The sequence below is a fragment of the Wyeomyia smithii genome, chromosome 2 (assembly GCF_029784165.1).
Source record: "Wyeomyia smithii strain HCP4-BCI-WySm-NY-G18 chromosome 2, ASM2978416v1, whole genome shotgun sequence".
NCBI classification, from domain to species: Eukaryota; Metazoa; Arthropoda; class Insecta; order Diptera; family Culicidae; genus Wyeomyia; species Wyeomyia smithii.
In genome coordinates this window covers 128,669,101-128,681,661 of record NC_073695.1, presented here as the reverse complement: position 1 = coordinate 128,681,661, position 12,561 = coordinate 128,669,101, and the positions used below count along the sequence as shown (strand labels likewise).

At 35.4% G+C, this 12,561-nt stretch overlaps 1 protein-coding gene across 1 annotated transcript in view; it reads left to right on the top strand.

The window, feature by feature from the left end:
- LOC129719886 (beta-alanine transporter) overlaps positions 1-12,561 on the top strand; it is a 137,964-nt gene that overhangs the window by 7,868 nt on the left and 117,535 nt on the right. The gene's annotated exons all lie outside the window — the stretch shown is intronic.

Below are 12,561 nucleotides of genomic sequence, written 5' to 3'. Positions count from 1 at the left end.
TGTTTTAAATTTAAATACAATAACTATCTTTTCACTCTGACAATAACAACACTCCGTTGAAGTCAACTGGAACTTGAGCAAAAAGGGGCTGCCAGAAAAACATTTTGGTGGATACATAAAAAACCGTGTTGCTGTTTTGACTGAATTTCTCTCTGCGTCACTCTATCTATTCACTCTGTGTAGAACTAGTGTAGGTTTCGTATAGAGTAGAAACGTCAACATAAATCATTCTACATCGTCCGCCAAAGAGTCAACACCTAAAATAAAAACCTGAAAGTGAAAGTGAAAATTGTTAAAGTCAAAATATATTTTTTTTAGTTTACAATGAACCCGCAAGATGAAATAGCAACAACATCATCAGCTATCGAAAACTTAATGAGTCATATACCCAAGCATGTTGCTGTTTTTGGTGTGTCTTCTGATTTGAATGATATTAATTTACCAACCGATCTGGATATCTTGAGATATTATTTTTACTTAAGCGAACGTGCAAAAACAGAACAAAAAAAGTTTTCTTATAAACAATTCTCTAATCACGTAACAGATAGGTTGGTTGGAATTTGGGAAAAACTTGGTATGGAAATAATTTCAAAAAAATATGTTGCTGTTAAATTGAATAGATTGGTTGACAAATACCAAGCCGAAATTAAGAAGACGAATAGAGCCCTTTTAGTGTTTACCGGTACTCTGAACGAAATTTTTTATATTGGAGCATGTAAATGCGATTTGACGGCAGCTCAATGTAACTGCGGTTTGGTTCCAGAACGCATCAAAGAGTTTATGCACGATCAACATAAACAGAGAAGACTAACAATTGATGCATTTCTGATGGAAATTGAAGAGCAAGGGACATCGTCATCAATGCCAACAATGCCAACATACGAAGATCCCGATGATACAACATACGTAGACGTACCGATGACGGTTGATGAAGATGTTATGAATAGAAGCACAAGTTCACAATACACAGAAAGATACGATTGTTTTCACTTTGCCTTGATGTGTGACAGATTTGGTGTGTCTGATAGAGTAGCGTCAGCATTGGCAACCAGTCTTTTCAAAGATTTTGAAATGAAAGATCAGCATGGCGAACCTCTCATCATGGATAAATCGAAAGTTCGTAGAGAAAGAGAGAAATGCAGACGAATAGTGCTCCGCAAAAGGTTTGATGATTCTAGTTTAATAGCGTTTTCATTCGACGGCAGAAAAGATGATACTTATACGAGAGAAAAAATTGATGGTAAGTATCATAGTAGGATGGTAAAAGAACCTCACCTTGTTATTTTGAGAGAACCGAATTCTCGATTGATTGGTTACGCAAGACTGGTAGAGGAAAGTGCTGAACACAAAACAACAAAATTGAATGAATTTTTCAACGATAAAAACATATCTCTGGATGCATTGATTGGCATATGCACTGACGGTGAGCCAACAAACACTGGCACACACGGTGGAATTATACGAAGATTCGAATTGCTGCTAAAAAGACCATTGCATTGGTTTGTTTGCCTTCTACACATCAACGAACTTCCGTTTCGACATTTGTTTGGGGTTTTGGATGAATCATCCACCACTGGACCAACATCAACATAGCATAGCATAGCATATTTGATCGCCCGTGTGTTGCCCGCGATTCACCAGAATCAGCTGAAATTGCACAAAGAACCGTCAAAATGGTGCCTAGGAGTAGCAAGCCATTTTCAGTGTACAATTCCTGGTGATTTTTCTTTTCACTGGTCAATAACGTAGCTGGCCACGCCCAATGCAGATCAATAGAGGAAGGGATATCGGGTGTGTTAGTTTAATACTTGTTGCTACTAGAGACCGAGGAATCCTCTGCATCATCCACAAATATCAAAGGAAGGAATTAGTGTTAGTGGAAAGGAATTGATCTGGATCCATCGAGGTTGATGGTGCGATCTTTTCTACACAAATTCGCGCCCGATATGGATATTTCTCAGTCTCTGCGCAACCGGCCATCAGAAGACGATATAAATAGAACCGCATCACGATCGCTGTATCGGCATATAGGAGAATCGAAGTTTCCAGGTATCATCGGCAACCAATCGTTAACAGTCTGTATCACACCAAACTTCGCGTTTCATCCCGTGAACTATTAAAATTTACCTCGAAACGAATGAATTTCGTAAAACGCACCGCACGCCGAACGCAAACTACTTGTACCAGCTCAAAGAACCGTTAGAGCGAGTAAAAAAAAACCCACAAGGTACACCCGAGCATTATACGATGTAATGGTCATTGAACTCCGAAACCGCTGTATTAAGATAGTTACACTGAGCGCTGTCAAAATAACGTGCGCGAAACAGAGCTGACCTCCCCGAAGCAAACAATAGCGTGCCCACTACACTCCGAAACCCCTAGATAAACAAAACTCACCCGGGCCGATGATGCTTTTCACCGGGGCATTTTGCACGACCGCTCCATTTTCTCCTACCGACGCATACGCGACACGACGTTTCGCACCAAAGACACCTACTGAGTATAAAAACTGACAAAGTGTCATGCATTCATAGCCCAAAAACTTAAAAAAATGCAAATAAGCATATTAAACAAAACAGAGTTCCAAATTTATTATTAAAATGCCAAAATAATTGCAATCAAAGTTCAGTTGTCGTGAACTATTTTCACGCCCAAAACGATTTCAACATAATTAAATAAAAGTTACTTATGTGTATCAACATTTGTCCAAAAGCTAGGAAAATCATAAAACAAGAACATAGAACTGAATGAAATGTCACCGCCCTGCTAGGACTCACAATTGTAGACGATGCATCAATCGCATGCCGCATTGTCATGCTCGAATGATAAATTTTGAAACTAAATTGTAAAACTGTCAATTTTGACCTGTGAGAGTGCACCGCACAATCTGGTTTGTAAATATAAAAAAAAACTACCCGCAACCGAAAAGCTACCACACTTTGTGCACCCAACAGATGACACATTTACACTTCTGGCAAAGTCCAACACCCGCTAAAAACCACTACACACAGAGCCTAAGCATTCTTAAAATGTTTGATACAAAAACTTATACCTACTCATCTGTTTTATTTTGGTTATGCCTATGCCAGCGAAACAAACGCCGACAAGCACAGCGCAACACCACTCTCTTCACACTCTCGCCAGATATTATCGTTCTCTTCGCTCACACCGCCATGCATTCCATTTTCGCATGTTAATAACGAACCGCTAGTTAGCGCGACGCACAAAGTAGGCACTCACACTCACGCAACTTAGCTGGCCTTACAATTTTCAATTGCAATTCGAGGAAAAATTATTATTTTCACGCAAAGAACACTGTGTTTTTCACAAAACCTTCACTTTTCTCACTTAGACAAAGCATCACAGATCACAACTTGACACTTTTTAACAAGTTTGGCCACTTAATTCACTTATAAATTAATAACTTAAACGGATAGCTTTCGGGGCACGTATTATTAGTTAGCTCACAAACAGTGGTCTCCCCACCACTGGACCAACATCAACAACCGGGAAACTAAGCAAGCAAATTGAAAATTCTGAAGCTCTTCCGGTAAGTCATTGCTATCACTCATTTATTATAATTTTCTAACATTTTGAATGGTGAAATCATAATAAATTTATTTAATTATTATATATTTTTAGGTGGTGAGCGACTTTCAGAGAATTGCGTTGGAAAATATGCCTCCTGTTGCAGAACAGCACGAATATTCCACCGATTCGCAGTACTTATACGACATGGCACATGCAATTTCTAATGGCGTGGTTTCTGTGGATCTGGCTAACATAAAACCAGGGAAAATTGTACATTCTCGCTGGCTCACCAAGGCCGCTAGATTATTACGATTATATGTGACAATGAAAAAACCACCTAAAAATTTAAGAATTCTGGTTGAATTTATTATTAAGGTTTATGTGCCAATGTATTTTAATATCAAGTATTACAGCTCTGTCGTGTACGGTAGTGTATTATTTTTCAAGTACATTACTTGGGCACAATTTCTGGAGCCAAATTTACGCACTGTTGTCAATCATGTAATTAAAAATAATCCATATTTTGCACATTCGGAAAATATCTTGCTATCAATGTTGTTTGATGATAGGAAAGAGGTGCGCGACTCTGCTATCAAGAAAATTTTACGATATCGAGACAATGTTGAAGACCCATCGGAACTTAGAGAATATAAAAAATCAGATATAAACTTCCATTGCTTCGATTACACGAAAATGATCGATTTGACTGATAAAAATAACGTATTTGAACCACCATTAACGCGAATCATTCCGTATGAAACATTGATAGCATGTTTAAATGAAGATGATTCACCATTTACTGATCCGCATATTCCATTACATATACAAGGAACGGAACAACACGTTCAACTGCTAGCTAGCGTTTCCAAATGAGTAATATCGGAAAATGTAGAGGCTGTTATGGAGGCGACATTAGAGAGCCGTGCGAAATTGCCCAGTGTTGAAACCAAAAAAGACTTCAAACAATAATTTTTTAGTTTCTTTCCTATGTTCTGATCGAATAAATTTTTAAAGAGAAAACAAAAATCCAAAAACAAAAAAAAACATTTTTTTCCTAGAAACTTCATTTGTGCGGAAAAATAATAGCCATTTCACTGATTTTTGTCATAAAAAGTGCCAAAAATGGTGATTTTTTGGTATTTTTTTATGTTTTTGTATGGGAGACCCCCTAGGGGGGTCCCAGGGGGGTAACACTAGCATGGGTGGGTCAGCCCTCCAAAGTTAGTGAGGGTCGGTCATACATTTGGACTCGATTGGGTCACTCTAAATGGGTCAAAACAGGATTTTTTGAAATTTGACCTTTTGGGTACCTAAAGTTAGTACAAGGGACATCAGAATTCATTTTAGAGGTATGGTTTCTTGAGAAAAGTATCTTATTTTGATCCCTAAAATCCGAAAATCATATGTGCCTAAGCGATTTTTAAATCGACCCACCCTAATATATATATATATATATATATATATATATATATATATATATATATATATATATATATATATATATATATATATATATATATATATATATATATATATATATATATATATATATATATATATATATATATATATATATATATATATATATATATATATATATATATATATATATATATATATATATATATATATATATATATATATATATATATATATATATATATATATATATATATATATATATATATATATATATATATATATATATATATATATATATATCGATGACGTCATACCGGTCAAACAAACTATTTTTTAAGCTGAGTTTTAAAGTATTCAACGTACACCGCGCGATCAACGTAGTAACCTGTCTACTGAGACCAAGTGGATGCACATGTTATAACCCTACTAACTCCAGAGGTGAAATTCAAACAGAAGTATATCAATCTGTTCTCTATCTTTTTCTCTGTCAGATTTTGTTTTCAGATTGTAAAACTAAGTAAGCAAACTTTAACAATAATCAATTAAAGTTACCAATCGAGGGACACTATTCCAATCACTCCGAACCTATTTTAAGCAGCTTCCATCTGTTTTGCAGGCGTTTTTTTTCAGCACCCGAAGTGGCTCCTGAATGGCTGCAATATAGGTCGATTTGTTTCGAATGGTGATTTCTGTGTTATTTCTCTTTGATTAACGGTGTTTTTTTATATTCGTAAGACAGCTAGACAATCAAAGTTTTCGTTTCCATCATTGGAATTGTCGATATTGATCAAAATCAAGGAGAAAGCAGGCCTCAAGCTTTATTCGACTGATTAAAATAGGCGCTTCTGCTTAAGCCGTTCCCTACCCTATCATAATTGATTGATGCTACAACTAGTACGCCAGTACTGTTTTTTTTTTTAAGTAGAATACTTCTATCAGGAAGTTCGGCTACAGAGGGATGTGAAATGAAAATCTAAAACCGAAAACAGTGCAAAATATGTCGAATTTTAAATGCTAATAATTCAGTTAGTATCCGATGGATTTCCTTAGTTCTTGCAGCAATAGATTGGAAAATCTTTTGAGATTCTTCCTAAATGAAGATGTGTTGTAATTTTTTATTCAAACTATTGTACTATTGAAAATAGTCAAGCCTTGTCAAAACGAAAAATTCGACCTCTGATTGGTCGTTATATGATCGCTTCCCAAGCACAGTCGACAGAATCATATACCTTGCAATTTAAAATATGTTGAAATATGTTATTAAAAAATATGAAACCGCTCAAAATAATTCTAGACAGCGACAACAGCAGTCCTCCCTCAGCAGCAGCAGTAGCAGTGCAGTGGATACCAGTGATAGCGGATAGCGGCCACAGCTGTGGTATAGCAATGGATAGCGCACTAGTTGCAGCGGATCTCAGCATCGATAGCAGCTGGGTCAGCTGATGCAGGGACAGCGGATACCAATGGCAGCGTATAGCGGCCACAACTGTTGCATGGCTACGGATAGCCTAGCAGTTGCAGCGGGTATCAGCATCGATAGCAGCTGATGCAGTGAGGTACTTTAGTGAAATGCAGTCCGTGCGCGACAGCGGGCACTAGTAAATGCATTCAATGAAAAGTTGACTCATTTTGACAACACATGAGCCGTCTAGTTTTGAGTGTTGAATCAGCTTTTCACTTTTTATTTTATCATAATAAATACTTTATTCACACTGTCAGTGATAACGCCAAGATGTGATCGGTATTTTATCCGATATTGAATTGAACAACAAATTGTCCTTTTCAGGATGAAATGAAAACCTGATGATTGAAGAGTTAATATTTTCTCATGAGTTAATTTACATATTTAAATTTGTAAAAGTTATAAATTTTACTTTATCTCCGTGTCTCAGAACGTACTAAATTATCTTTTCCTTCATTCATGAGCACGACATTCGAAAAACTCTCATTATATGTATGAAAATTATTTTTTCGCATAACCAAAATTTTAAAATTGTCAAGCTCCAATCATGACAAGCAATTTACTATATTATTGAAAATGGTCAATCTTTGTTGAAGCGCAAAATTCAATTGATCTGATTAGTCAACGTTTATTTACTACAAAAAATGACTGACACGTAGGCAGCCTGGTTATCTTTCTTGTAAAAGTATTCTACTTCAACCTTGCGGTCGTGGCTTTGCACACAACCCTCCTGTGATTTGTTGAGTTTGATGAGAATAATGAATACAACACTAGCATGTTTTCTATTACTGAGAAGTTTCATAAAAAAGTCCCAGTTTTAATATTTTATTTATATTGTCATTTTGAAACTTTGCATAGATGTTTCTATAGGCAAAAGATGTCATTTTATGCTATCGGTTTGATTTTTTGGAGCACGTCTCATTTTTGAGAAGCTATTGAAAATGCTATTTTGGGAAGGTATTTATGATTACAAATATTTTTAGGGCCAGAACGGTTTGTTTGACCGGTATGACGTCATCGATATATATATATATATATATATATATATATATATATATATATATATATATATATATATATATATATATATATATATATATATATATATATATATATATATATATATATATACAAGTATATCCATAATGGTTTGACACCCCTCCTTCTACTAAAAGGGAGGGGTTCCATACAGATGAAACACAAATTCATGCACATCTCGAAAACTAACCAAGTAAATGGAACCAAATTGGGCAGGTGGATGATTTTAGAGATATCAAATATATCCATAACAGTTTGACGCCCCTCCCTCTTTGAAAAGGGAGGGGTCCCATACAAAATAAACACAAATTTCGCACAGCTCGAGAACCAATCCACCAAATAAAACCAAATTTGGCATTTAAATGTTTTTAGAGGTATTAAATATGTCTATAATGGTTCGACACCCCTCCCTCTTATGTGAGGGAGGGGTTACAAACAAATGAAACACAAATTTCGGCACATCTAGAGAACTAACCAAATAAATGGAACCAAATTCGGCAGGTGAATATTTTTAGGGGTAACAAAGATGTCGGCGACTTTAACCAGAATGGCGCTCAGAGGCCAGAAATTGTCTCCAAATGCCATTTTGAAATCCAATATGGCGACCTACGGTTCCCAAACAACAGTGGCAAATGACCAAATAACACTCAATATGGGTATTTCCGGGATTGTTATGATGCACTGAAGCCACGAATCGACCTCAGACAACATTATGAATTGTAAGATAACGACTTCCGGTGAATGGGAAACTGCCGAAAATGACCAAACACCACCTAATATGGGTGTTTTTTTAACCAGAATGACGCTCAGAGGCCAAAATTCGTCTCCAAATGCCATTTTGAAATCCAAGCTGGCGACTTCCGGTTTCTGGAAAACAGCGGCTAATGACCAAATATGGGTATTTCCGGGATTGTTATGATGCCCTGAAGCCACAAATCGACCCCAGACAACATTTTGAATTGTAAGATGGCGACTTCCGGTGACTGGATAAAAGACGAAAATGACCAAATACCACCTAATATGGGTGTTTCTTTAACCAGAATGACGCACAGAGGCCAGAAATTGTCTATGAATACCATTTTGAAATCCAAGATGGCGACTTCCGGTTTCTGAAAAACAGCGAGATACGACCCAATATGGGTATTTCCGAAATCGTGATGATGCATTAAAATTACAAATCGACCTCAGACAACATTTTGAGTTGTAAAATGGCAACTTTTGGTGACTGTAAAACTGCCGGAGATGACTCAAAAACAACCAAATATGGGTGTTTCTTCAACCAGAATGATGCTCAGAGGCCAGAAATTGTCACAAAATGTCATTTTGAACTACAAGATGGCGACTTCCGGTTTCTGAAAAACAGCCGAAAATGACCAAATACCACCCAATATGAGTGTTTCTTCAACCAGAATGACGCTAAGAGGCCAGAAATTGTCTCCAATTACCATTTTGAAATCCAAGATGGCGACTTCCGCTCTCTGAAAAACAGTCAAAAATGGCCGATTTCCATCCATTATGAGATGCTTCGATACCAGAATGATACACAGGAGCTAGAATCGACCACAGACACCATTTTGAATTCTAAGATGAGGTGACTTTCGGTTTCTGGAAAACAGCCAAAAATGACTAAATAACACCTATTATGGGTGTTTCTTAAACCAGAATGTCGCTCAGGGGCCAGAAGTTGTCTCCAAATGCCATTTTAAAATCCAGGATGGTGACTTCCGCTTTCTGAAAAATAGCCTAAAGTGACCAAATACCACCCAATATGAGTGTTTCTTTAACCAGAATGATGCATGAAGCTAAAAATTGACCTCAGACAGCCTTTGTAAGATGGTAACTTCTGGGAAACAGCCGGATACTACTACATATGAATATTTCCATAATCGAAATAATATATAGAAGCCAAGCATTGACCCTGGATACCATCTTGAATTCGAAGATGACCACTTTCAGTTTCTGAAAAACCACGAAAATAATTGAATACGACCCAATAGAGGTGATGTACTAAAGGCAAAAAACGAGGATGTTGTCATTCCGATAAAACCAATAATTTCAAACGATATAAACAAAACCCAAGAAATCAATGAATTTGGAATGTTGAAAATTATTAAATTAAACACAAAAATAGGCGGGACGAAGTTTGCCGGGTCAGCTAGTATATGTATATATATATATATATATATATATATATATATATATATATATATATATATATATATATATATATATATATATATATATATATATATATATATATATATATATATATATATATATATATATATATATATATATATATATATATATATATATATATATATATATATATATATATATATATATATATATATATATATATATATATATATATATATATATATATATATATATATATACATATATATATATATATATATATATATATATATATATATATATATATATATATATATATATATATATATATATATATATATATATATTCAACAACTTACGACTGATAATTGCTTTAGTAAAATTGAGTATGTCGGCTTTCCAGTCATCTGCTTATCAAAACGAAAATTTATTTTCTATTTCCTATCATTCTATTATATTATATTCTATTTCCTATTATATATATATATATATATATATATATATATATATATATATATATATATATATATACATATATATATGTTGTCTGGGGTCGATTTGTGGCTTCAGGGCATCATAACAATCCCGGAAATACCCATATTTGGTCATTAGCCGCTGTTTTCCAGAAACCGCGGAAGTCGCCAGCTTGGATTTTAAAATGGCATTTGGAGGCAAATTTTGGCCTCTGAGCGTCATTCTGGTTAAAAAAACACCCATATTAGGTGGTGTTTGGTCATTTTCGGCAGTTTCCCATTCACCGGAAGTCGTTATCTTACAATTCATAATGTTGTCTGAGGTCGATTCGTGGCTTCAGTGCATCATAACAATCCCGGAAATACCCATATTGAGTGTTATTTGGTCATTTGCCACTGTTGTTTGGGAACCGTAGGTCGCCATATTGGATTTCAAAATGGCATTTGGAGACAATTTCTGGCCTCTGAGCGCCATTCTGGTTAAAGTCGCCGACATCTTTGTTACCCCTAAAAATATTCACCTGCCGAATTTGGTTCCATTTATTTGGTTAGTTCTCTAGATGTGCCGAAATTTGTGTTTCATTTGTTTGTAACCCCTCCCTCACATAAGAGGGAGGGGTGTCGAACCATTATAGACATATTAAATACCTCTAAAAACATTTAAATGCCAAATTTGGTTTTATTTGGTGGATCGGTTCTCGAGCTGTGCGAAATTTGTGTTTATTTTGTATGGGACCCCTCCCTTTTCAAAGAGGGAGGGGCGTCAAACTGTTATGGATATATTTGATATCTCTAAAATCATCCACCTGCCCAATTTGGTTCCATTTACTTGGTTAGTTTTCGAGATGTGCATGAATTTGTGTTTCATCTGTAATGGAACCCCTCCCTTTTAGTAGAAGGAGGGGTGTCAAACCATTATGGATATACTTGTATATATATATATATATATATATATATATATATATATATATATATATATATATATATATATATATATATATATATATATATATATATATATATATATCGATGACGTCATACCGGTCAAACAAACCGTTCTGGCCCTAAAAATATTTGTAATCATAAATACCTTCCCAAAATAGCATTTTCAATAGCTTCTCAAAAATGAGACGTGCTCCAAAAAATCAAACCGATAGCATAAAATGACATCTTTTGCCTATAGAATCATCTATGCAAAGTTTCAAAATGACAATATAAATAAAATATTAAAACTGGGACTTTTTTATGAAACTTCTCAGTAATAGAAAACATGCTAGTGTTGTATTCATTATCCTCATCAAACTCAACAAATCACAGGAGGGTTGTGTGCAAAGCCACGACCGCAAGGTTGAAGTAGAATACTTTTACAAGAAAGATAACCAGGCTGCTTACGTGTCAGTCATTTTTTGTAGTAAATAAACGTTGACTAATCAGATCAATTGAATTTTGCGCTTCAACAAAGATTGACCATTTTCAATAATATAGTAAATTGCTTGTCATGATTGGAGCTTGACAATTTTAAAATTTTGGTTATGCGAAAAAATAATTTTCATACATATAATGAGAGTTTTTCGAATGTCGTGCTCATGAATGAAGGAAAAGATAATTTAGTACGTTCTGAGACACGGAGATAAAGTAAAATTTATAACTTTTACAAATTTAAATATGTAAATTAACTCATGAGAAAATATTAACTCTTCAATCATCAGGTTTTCATTTCATCCTGAAAAGGACAATTTGTTGTTCAATTCAATATCGGATAAAATACCGATCACATCTTGGCGTTATCACTGACAGTGTGAATAAAGTATTTATTATGATAAAATAAAAAGTGAAAAGCTGATTCAACACTCAAAACTAGACGGCTCATGTGTTGTCAAAATGAGTCAACTTTTCATTGAATGCATTTACTAGTGCCCGCTGTCGCGCACGGACTGCATTTCACTAAAGTACCTCACTGCATCAGCTGCTATCGATGCTGATACCCGCTGCAACTGCTAGGCTATCCGTAGCCATGCAACAGTTGTGGCCGCTATACGCTGCCATTGGTATCCGCTGTCCCTGCATCAGCTGGCCCAGCTGCTATCGATGCTGAGATCCGCTGCAACTAGTGCGCTATCCATTGCAATACCACAGCTATGGCCGCTATCCGCTATCACTGGTATCCACTGCACTGCTACTGCTGCTGCTGAGGGAGGACTGCTGTTGTCGCTGTCTAGAATTATTATGAGCGGTTTCGGCTAAAATTGGTTCTTGTATAGGCCAAATAACATATTTTAAATTGCAAGGTATATGATTCTGTCGACTGTGCTTGGGAAGCAATCATATAACGACCAATCGGAGGTCGAATTTTTCGTTTCGACAAGGCTTGACTATTTTCAATAGTACAATAGTTTGAACAAAAAAATTACAATACATCTTCATTTGGGAAGAATCTCAAAAGATTTTCCAATCTATTGCTGCAAGAACTAAGGAAATCTATCGGATACTAACCGA